The sequence below is a fragment of the Strongylocentrotus purpuratus genome, unplaced genomic scaffold (genome assembly GCF_000002235.5).
Source record: "Strongylocentrotus purpuratus isolate Spur 01 unplaced genomic scaffold, Spur_5.0 spur5_scaffold_6, whole genome shotgun sequence".
Taxonomy (NCBI): domain Eukaryota; kingdom Metazoa; phylum Echinodermata; class Echinoidea; order Camarodonta; family Strongylocentrotidae; genus Strongylocentrotus; species Strongylocentrotus purpuratus.
Window position 1 is genome coordinate 17,999,487 of NW_022145612.1, and position 10,968 is coordinate 18,010,454.

Here is a 10,968-nt window from a genome sequence, read left to right on the forward strand (position 1 = left end):
GAATTGGTTTTATTGCTCGTGATGGTAGAAAAATTGTTTCAATTTATCTTACTCATCTTATCACAATCGTCTCTGCAGAAATGGAGCATATTCTGGATCTGACTCAATAAGAACATATGTTTAGACCTAGGTTTTTGCGCACGGTCAGAATAATATTTCACCGGCGTACCGTACGTACCGTGCGAACATGTACCACCTCGCTTATCGCAGTAAAGATAATGGGGCGGTTTGTTTACGATACTTTGTACATGTGACAGCACGTTGGATTTTACCTCTATATTATACAAATAACGCACGTCCCAGAGTGCAATAGCGGTGAATGCAGTACGCGCGAGGTTTCTTTAGATTGGTGCCGCTCTGTGCAACGAGCCGCTTGCGGCGAGTTGACAGTGCGAACCATCTGAAGAAACCGAGCGTTTACTGCATTTACGTTTTGCACAACAGGGTCAAGTGCGTTATTTGTTTTATAAAATAGCGACACAAATAGCAAAAACGAAACTTTAGATCTAATAAGTTAGAGTCTACGAGAGTTCGATCTAGATCTAGAGTTATGTTGGTTCTACTTCTAATTAGACTAAGACCTTGCAGGCTTACCAAAAAGTCAATGGGATTCATTGCCTTGATTAAAAATAAAATCCATACAGTGGGTCTAGAGACGAGTCTACATCAGACAGCTGAAATTCCTGGCTTCATTATAAAATCCAAAAGTCAAAACAGGCCTAAATCCAAGGCAAAAGTAAAATAAAAATTTGCTTTTTAATAATACCCCGCTGGCCGCTCTAGCTAGCTACGCGTACGTTGCGCTGGGGATCATGGTGGAGCGTACAATATTAGCTACGCGTAGCCTACAATAATTGCAATGCAACTCGAGGGAGCGCGTACTACACGTACGCGCGCGCACTGGATCTCCATGGTCACGCGTACGCACCGTGCAATATAACTTTTTACTGCGCTTTTTCTGCACTCATTTCTGCAAAATCGTGCTTGCATCAAAATTTTTTCAATGTCATGTGACGCGTATTGACCAATCACGATGCTTAAAATACTAGAGCCATTTTATAACAGTGTATACCCGCCCCCATCTTCCCCCAGCGATGATGTTGCTCTACCAGGAGGATGCAGAAATGAGGTTTTTTGTTTTGTTTTTGTTTTGGCGTCCCTATACTCCTACATGTACGACTTACAAGTGTCAACAGCCAGATAAAATCTATCATGATTGGATGAGTTTAAAAAAACACCTTTTGACAATCTTTTGGTCAATCTTTTGACAATTTATTTCCTTCGGTGCAGCCAGACGCAGTCTCAGTGGAACATATTCCCGAGCGAAAGTCTGTTCATTAATTTCAAATTAAAACTACGATATTACATAGCAAATAAACAACGTTTTTTATTGATATGTTAAGGTTATTAAACTATTTATTTAATTACTTTTGTCTTTTTTTATTATGTTAAAATGTAAATTGATGTATATGAAATGTGAAATATGTGAAATAAAACACCTCGGTAAGAGGACAAAAAGAACAAATATTCCCGAACGAAATAAACAGACTTTTTCGCCGTCTACGCATGCATGCATTACTTGAAGAGAGCAAAATTCAATCCATCTCTCCCCCATGCATCCATCTATCACCTCCCCACCCACTCTATCACTTCCCGAGTCCACCGTCTCCGGGCTTCTTTATTTCAACATTCCCTTCAATGCTTAATTAGGGGAGACTTCTCCCCGGATATCCTCTTCCTTTTTTCCTCCCAAAGTCAGAGATTCATGATCCACCCCGCCCCTTAGCTTTCCCTTCTCATAATATCTTGCCCTCTCTCCATTTTGTTTTCAGGCTTGTTGTGATAGCCAGGGCCTAAGCGCGTTGACCACTTTCCAGACAAGTCATGTTGTATACCAGCTGCTAGCATGCAGCCTGAGCTATGAACAGTTCTATGAAAGAAAGGGCATTGGCGTATTGATAGGGTATGGGCGGGAACGAGGGGCAGTTGCCTCCCCCCCCCCCCTACATAAAATTCAAACGTGGTTTAATTCTAATTCGATACCATTGAATTACAATTGGTGCTGAAAAAGCATGATTTTCCGGTTTTTTCCTCACTTTTTGTGTAAATTTTACTTTATGATGCGGATTTTTTTCTACCCCGGCCCCCAAAAAAGGCTGAAAAGGGAGGAGCAGACCCGTATCGCCCTATCAGAGGTGTTGCTAGAGAACCTATTTTTTGGCTGGGAGGAAAACGTTAAAAATTAAAAAAAAATTGTCTTTATTCGATCTTGCAATCATGATGTAAAATCATTTTGATAATAAACATTGTTAAAGAAAATCGTCACTCATTTTTTCTTTAGGCCTACATTTTGTTAATGCATTTAGTTTTTAGTTTTAATGTAGGAGCAGTTTTGATAACAGTTTGAATTTGGCAAATTTTAGTGAAAAGTGCGCCATTGGAAGGATTTGGTTATTTATTTAGCCGTCCCCCACTTCGTCTCCCTCTTTGTACACACAAAAGGCATATACCCTTTTACTGGCGCGCCGGCAGCAGTTCGGGATGGGGGGTGGGGGGGGGGGCAAACATTCCAGGGAACTCACCTTCCAGGGGCAGTGGCGTTATGAGCAAAAGGGGGGGGGGGCAGAAGAAAAATCAGCATCACCACCTCTCTTACACGTTACATACAGGCCCCGCGGAACGTTTTTAAAAATGGAGTATTAACGATCAGGTAAAGCGTAAATTGGCGTGGGGTCCAGGCCTGAGCCCCGGCAGTGGGTCACGGGGCTGAGCCCCCCCCCCCCGGAAGATCAGGGTGTTTAGGCATTAAATTAAGGTCAGATAAGCATATTTAGATACCTTATTTGTGACACTGGCAGGCCACTAATTGGCGGGGAGTCCAGGGGGCAGAGCCCCCGGAAGCTCAGGGGTTTTAGGTATTTAATTAAGGTTAGATGAGCATCCAGGGGCCCTCTTTAAGGCATGTGGTCCAGGGGGCAGAGCCCCCTGAATCTCAGAGGTTTAAGATATGTAACTTTGGTCAGATGAGCATCCAGGGGGCAGAGCCCCCGGAAGCTCAAGGGCTTTAGGTATTACGGTCAGATGAGCATCCATGCAGAGGCCCGCCTCAGGGCCCTTGGTGGGGTCAAGGGGGCAGAGCCCCCGGAAGCTCGTTTTTGTTAAGGTATTTAATTACGGTCAGATGAGCATCCAAGGGACCGCCTTAGGGCCCTTGGTGGGGTCCGGGGCGGAGCCCCGTAAGTTCTGGGGTTTTAGGCATTTAATTACGGTCAGATGAGCATATTTTGATACCTCATTTGTGATATTGGCAGGTCACTTATTTTTTCTCTCTCTTTCTTTCTTTTTCTCTGTAACATACTTTTTTCGAAAAGTGAGGGGGCTCGAGCCCCGAACCTAGCCGTTCTGCAGGCCCTAACATGAAGGCTTCTAAAAAAGCATATTTTTCGCCCGACTGTAAATTTGGGAATTTCTAATTTTCCAACAAACGCATAAAAAGGTATATGACTTACTAAATTGAGAAAAAATACCGGAAAATCATTTTCATTTCAGCAACATTTGTAAATTACTGGTATCGAAAAGGAAATACCCCCCCCCCCCTTGGGGAAAAAAAAGAAGGAAAAAAAAGTGTTCCTTCCCCCCCCCCCCCCCCCCAAGCCACTGAACAAAATATCTGACGGCGTAATTTTTCCAATTTCCGGGGCAAAAAAAAAAAAAATGCGGAGAGAAAGGGAAAGAAAAAAAAAGAAAAAGAAGAAAGGTAAGGGAGATCAGTTGCGATTTTTTTTTCCGCCAACAAAGTGTAAATCAGGGGGGGAGGGGCGGGGCACTGGCGTCTTGATCGGAGAGGGGGTTTATTTCTGATTCCATAACCGTCACGGTGGTTACACATAATGCTGAAATGACATAATTTTCCGAGATTTTTCCTCATTTTTTAGTAAACTATACATATTTTGTATGCGTTTGTTGTAAAATGACAAATTCCTAAATTTACAGCCAGGCAAGAAATATGCTTCTTGAGGTGCCTACATGCAGTGGCGGATCCAGTGGGGGGGGGGGGGGGGGGGGGGGGGGGGGGGGGGCAAATTTTCGAGGACCAAATAAAAATAGTGCTCACTACCCCCCCCCACACACACACACACACACACACACACACACACACACACACTGAGCAACTTTTCGGCCGGCACGATTTTCACATTTTCGGGAGCAAAAAAAAAAAAGTTAGGCCCCCTCCCTAAGAAACCCTGGATCCGCGCCTGCATCCTGGATCCGCGGAACGGCGGGGATCGGGAGCTTCCAGCTCCCTCCCCCCCCCCCCACTCACTTTTTGACAAAGTATATTAAAGAGAAATGGAAAGAAAAAGAGCAAGAAAGAAAAAATGGTTAACTGCCAGTGTCACAACAAAATAAGGTATCAAAAAATGCTCATCTGACCGTAAATAAACGCCTAAAACCCCTGAGCTTCTGGGGGCTCTGCCCCCAACAGCCCTAAGGCGGGCCCCCTGATACTCATCTGACCGTAATTTAGTGCCTAAAACCCTTGAGCTTCTGGGGGCTCCGCCCGCTGGACCTCATGCTAATCAGTGTCCTACCAGTGTCACAAATAATCAAACCTTTCTGATTATCATAATAATTAAAACACCATATGGAAATGAATCGTAAACAGGTAACCTAATTAGGTTCTTGATTATAACATTGTGCATGACAATCATACCTTTGTGATTATCATAATAATTAAACACCATATGGAATTGAATCGTAAACAGGTAACCTTAGTTTCTTGATTATGTGCATAACGATAACAACTTCATGATTATAATAATACTTAAAACACCTTTGTTTTACAATCTATTTAGGTGCTCTTCAAAAAAAAAAGATAAAAGATAAATGAGGTAAAAGTAATTATAGTTGTACAGGTTAATGTACAGAGAAATTCAAGTCCATTGAATTGAAAGAGTGTATAGGCAGGCTAAGGTAATGAGAGTATTATGGAAAGCATATTATCTAGGTACTCTAAAATGCAAAGACTCTCCGGAGTCATCCATTTTGCACAATAGAAGTTTTAGTTATTTTGTCAAAAATTGTTGGACACCAGTGGTGGATCCAGGGGGGGGGGGGGGGGGGGGGGGCCTGAGCAAATTTTCGGCCGGCACGATTTTCAAATTTTCGGGAGCAAAAAATAAATAAATTAGTGCTCACTACCCCCCACCCCCTCCCACCCCCACTATGCGAATTATCGGCCGGCTATTTCGCCGCTAAATATTTTCTCACGAATTGCGCCCCCTCCCCTGCCGCCGGCTGGATCCGCCCCTGCCCCCCCCCCTCCCCTACAGAACGCCAGCGTTCAGGGGCTCATGTCCTCTCACCCCTTTAACAAAAAACACACACGCTTTTCCATCCTCTCACAATATTTCCACGATATGCGCTTATCGCTATTATAAAAACCTCCATTGATAAATATAGGTGGCAGGCGAAATGTATAGGAAATTTAATTCCTGTTAAATTTCCTTTTCTTTGAATGGACTTTTATATGTGATTTAATTCAGGTTTTTATTATTGTTATGTGCTTTTGCTTTTTTCAATATACAAACCATCTTTACTCCTTTACTGCTTTTCTTTCTTCTTTTTTTGGAGGGGGGGGCGTTTTGCCCCCCCCCCCCACTAGAACCTCGATAATATAGCTTATAATTCTTATGCCCTCCCTCAATATTTATAAAGCATATCCATGTACATTAAATCTCCTCTACGTCCCTCCTTCTTTCCAGGCTCTCTCTCCATTCCTCCAACATCCGCCCCCCCCCCTCTCTCTCCCTCTTTCAAAAGTCTCTCTCAACCAAGAAACATTAATTATGTCCTCCAGTCTCTAGCCCATTTTCTTGTCCTCCCTAGTTCCTCTTCACAAGTTTCAACACAATTTTAAGAAGTCTGTTGTTTAGTCACACTATCATTGAGCTGACTAGAGAATGTTGATGGTCTGTCTATAATTTTGTACATTGTGTGGAGAATTAATGAACATCAAACTTGTGTAGTACTCTTTTGTTACATTGTGACCGTCTTAAAATAAGTACATGCAATACGAAAGAAAGGGATGAGGAAAGGAAGGAAGAAAAAAATGACCAGAGAGAAAAAGACAAGCTATCCATGCCCCCCCCCCCCCTCTCTCTCTCTCTCTCTCTCTCTCTCTCTCTCATGCCCGTGTGTTTTAAGAGATCCTGTATTAGAATACGAGTACATAATTATTTGTATGGTGTTTTTTAGAGATCCTATATATTTGACTAGGATCTCTACCGCGTTTTCACAGTGCGCCCTCTTTTGTTGAGTTATATATGACTGGGAGACATGACACTGTTCAAGTACTGTATGCTTGCACTTTCTTGGAATAAATATGAAATGACAGAATTCATTAATGAGGGTAAGCAAATATAAGAAAAGATGAAAATTTGATATGTGAACTATACTAGAACTAACACATACTTAACAGAACAGTTAACTCTGCATACATCGAATTTCACCCAAGTATATAAATCTTTTTTTCTCACTCTTTTTACCAAGCTATGCAAATAATGCAATGTCATTTACACATCCCAAGTTGAAATTCACATTTTTAAAACTATTTCATTTTTTGAAGTAGCAACAGATTCAACTTATGCAGAGTTAACTGTACTTAATAGACCTCTCATTCCATATACAGGTAGCAGGCAAGTCTCTCAACATACACATTCATATATACATGTTATCTCATGATCGATCACAGGTTCTGTTGCCTATAATTTATACAATTTCCTGTCTCGTGGAAAAATATCTAACAATTGAAGACCTGGGGGGTGTTTCACAAAGATCCTAAGTAGAACTTAACACTAAGTTGGACTTAAAAATTATGGACAGCCATTGGAGCCTTAAAATGAAATATATTCAAAAGCAGAAATTCAAGTATTTTAGACTTTTTTATAATTCCACATCAAGAACAGGAAATCTCCTTGATGATAGAAAATATGAATGATTTGAATCAACATTTCATGCCTTTTTAAAATAACTTTTACAAAATATTTTCAAAGATGCTAACGGCTTTCCATAATTTTTAAGTCCAACTTAGAGATAAGTTCAACTTAGAATCTTTGTGAAACACCCCCCTGGATCAAAACAGGGTCCGGTCTTTGTTATTGACAACCAATAATAATAGACAATCCTGTTTTCTTCTTGTTTACAACAAATGTTTATTGAAACAATTTGTCCATCGCTTTACAAACATAAGGCATATTGCTTTCTGGACAAAGTTTAATATGCAAGATATGTCCATATGAGACTTTCCCTATAGTTCGAGCAACTTGTTTAGTAAATGGATGAACAATTTCTACGTATACACAGTACAGGTAGATCATAGGTTTTCGGTTTGTGCTCTGTAATGTTTCAAAACCTCGTCAAGAAATTGAGAAAAAGATAATACTTTTACCATGGAGAGTAGGATAACATTTTGTGCTCTGTAAAGTTCAGCTCAGACATTTTGTGCGTAATGTACCCACTCTTTCAGACGTTTGTGCTCAAGGGTCAATACTTATATGGTATACACTGTAGTTTCCCTGGATAGACTGTTTGACCAAATTTGATTCTAGGACATGTGAAATCATTTATCAGCAGTAGTTTCTAATTCTGGTTTCTGAGATTGGATGACTCAAAGTGATCAATGCAAAGTATCCAATTTAGATTTTAGAATACAATGTCTGATTATCAAAGCATATGTCAGTGCTTATTACAGTAGGGTGATAACTTGGGGACTTCATTTCATATGCAACTGATGATTCATACAATGAAATATAGTCTGGTAGAAGAAATATATCCTGTAAAATAGCCCAAAAAACAACAGATTACTGAACAAATGTGTTCTATTCTTAAACATCCCAAAACTGAATGTACAGCTTGATGTAACTGCTACAAAAAGGCAGGACTTTAAATCTGTTGCAACTCAAAGAATATAACATGACCATATCTGCATTGTCCTATTTCAATATAAACAGGTGAGGTCTTACGTAATCATTACAAATAAATTCACACTGTACATTCACAATTTTAGGTATCTCATATGTATAGAAATTTCTGTGTCAAATAATGACATAAAGAAGAGAGCAGTTCAGGGTACTTATAAGTCAGGGCTATTCTTTTTTAGGTTCTTGAAGTCAATCTTGCCTGCTGAATAGAACTGGAAAGAAAAAGAGAAAGAAAAAAAGAAGAAAAGAAAGAAGGTAATTAAAAAGGTCACATTTATCCATAAATGTATTTCTGCAACATGCTAAGTACATTAATTACATTTTGTATACTCAGAGATTCTTTACAAACCATTTGATGATGAATAAAAACACAATATCAAGCACTTGGAATTTTCTGTACAGAAATGTTAATGATGACTAATTAAAGATAATAAATGACATGTGGCTACATCTTTGTTGTCATGTCAGATGTACAAAATTGCACAATAGTGAGATACAAGCCTGGGTGCTTTTAAGCTTCGATTGTATCTATTTCAACAATTTACAATAAATTATTGGTGTGGGGGAATTCCTGGTTTGAAGACCCAGTCCCCACCAAATTTTCAACTTGAACCCAAGTTTAGCAAAACCTGTAATGGACTCAGGCCTAGTTTTAAATCCGTGCCAAGTTACCTCAGCAGTGGTCTGTGTTAATATTTGATTCAGCCCTTTAAACCTTAAATGAACTTTACCTCTAACTTAAAAAATCTTCAATTCGTCTTAAAAAAAAGAAGACTTTCAAGATTTTCTATGACTTATTTGCTATGTCTGAAAGTAGAAAAGAGAAGATTGTATGATTCTGTTACCTTTATGTTTTGGTCTGGTTTGATGTTCTGCCATGGGTGTGGGTTGGTGCTCCTCCTCCATCTGAAAAAGAGATACAGAACATGAATGGAATTAAAATGATTTACAAAGCAATAAAAATAATCAATTGTATATATTGAGATAATAGCAAAAGGAATTTTATTAAATAGCATAAATCTTATTGATGGATATGATAATTGTTATAAAGAACACTGCTGTTACAAGGTAACTCTATTAGTCCCATTTCTCTGTATTTTACTATTTCGGCCCATTATGACTACCGGTAGGTGTTAATACAACAATGTATTTTTTTTTGGTCAGTTCATTTCAGCTCTATAAAACCAAAATCATGCATGAAAAATTAGAACCGTTCTTGCAAGTGAATTTTTAAAGAAAGGAACATCAAAGAAAGAGACTTATATGTTGAAAGGACCAAAATTTATTGCAAAATGTCACTAAACTGAACCACATAATTTGGCAACTCGCTCCTAACCTGCAGCATGCATGAGATACATGTACATAACAAGAAAGTAAACAATCTGAACTTACGATGCATCTGGGCTTTTCGTTACCAGCCTAGTCAAGTAGAAAGCTGCAAATACTGCTCCTCCCCGGTTGCAATGAACAGAGGAATCAACTGAAGAGGCAAAGGGAGAAGAGAGAGAGAGAGAGAGATGATGTCACTTCAGATTTATATTTTTCAAGCAGCATATGTAGACTCTATACATTTTTTCAAACTCCAAATAGCCTGTGTCATCATGTGCAGTGGACGGTAAGGTGCGGGCGCTTGCGTGAAGTTAGCGACTGAGATGAATGATTAATGTTAATTACTTACATGAATTTAATGAGGATCTGCTGCTTCCGTATAATGCGCTGAATAACACTTATACAGCGCATTATACGGAAGCAGCACAATCACGGAAGTGCCAGTCAGAGGTCATCACCATTGTGTAGAGAGCGTGAATTCAGACAGTACACATGAAAAGGGAGCTGAGCTGTATCGGTCTGGTAAGAAAATGGCTATTATTTCCTTACTTTTACCTCCGATTTTTAAATTTAGGATGTAGATCTAGACTAATTACGATTACAACCAACATAAAATTCATCAAAGCCACTGTCCAATATTGGTCGGGTGCGGGAAAGTGTGATTTTGGACACATTTGAGATGTTGTTTACCTACCTCTCCGTGCAGTGGTATGGGAGGCGGTTAAGGCTCCCTTAAATAATATCATAAAAAACATTTCAAGGGAGCCTTTAAGGCTACCTACACGCACTGCACTGCCAGTGCAGTGCCAGTGCACTTGGATACAAAAAGGCAGGTTCGCGATCTGCATGCAAATCGCATACAAATACAACTTAGATTTAGAACACACATCGCATCACACATTCACAGACACAGTCTCACAGGTTTTTGACCAACTATTTAACATATATTAAAACGATTTCATGAGATTAAATTACCGCTTTATGGTGCTTTAAGCTCGACCACGTCAAACCTTGCATCATTTTGGAAGATTACACAGACCAATTTCAACGAAAATTGAGAAATTTAGGCAGATGTACTGCTTCGTTCCTGTCCGTCGCAATGAAAATGGCGACTTTCTATAGGATAGCATACGAAGAGCGGCACTAGAGGTCGGGGGCGTGGTCAAGTCAAAATATACGTCACACTTCATGCATATTCATTATACAGCGCGCGCGATACAAACTCGAACACGAACGGTATGTAACAGCTGATTTATATTTTGCTCATCCCTAGCTTGATGTTGAGGATAGATGTCCAAAATACTTTGTTTAATCATAAAAGAGAAATTTTAATATGAATTTTAGTGCAGCCATTGATCAATCGGTTCAGTGACCATTACTTACAATGCAGGTTTTTAACAACAACAAGAATCTTTTTTTCTTCTTTTCTTTTTAGAATTAAAGAAAAAATACAAATTCTAATAAAACAGATGGTTATGTATCCTTTGATGTCCCTACTGAGGTCCAGTATATTTACGTTTGCTCCTTTATTACTCAGCATGCATAACAATAACTGGACACAAATAGTGTCCAGTATTATGTGATTAAGTGATGTGGGGACATTTTTGTATCATCTATGAAAATATGTTTAAGTGGTACATTTGACATGTTCAGGATA

The 10,968-nt window shown here is 39.5% G+C and overlaps 1 non-coding gene across 1 annotated transcript; it reads right to left on the reverse strand.

Moving 5' to 3' along the window:
- Nucleotides 1-7,194: 7,194 nt before the first annotated feature.
- On the reverse strand, nt 7,195-10,438 carry LOC581594. Its single transcript, XR_004061779.1, has 4 exons — nt 10,287-10,438; nt 9,375-9,462; nt 8,828-8,888; nt 7,195-8,194 (listed from the first exon to the last, which is right to left on the reverse strand). It is a non-coding gene; the product is annotated as an uncharacterized LOC581594 (transcript).
- Nucleotides 10,439-10,968: the final 530 nt, after the last annotated feature.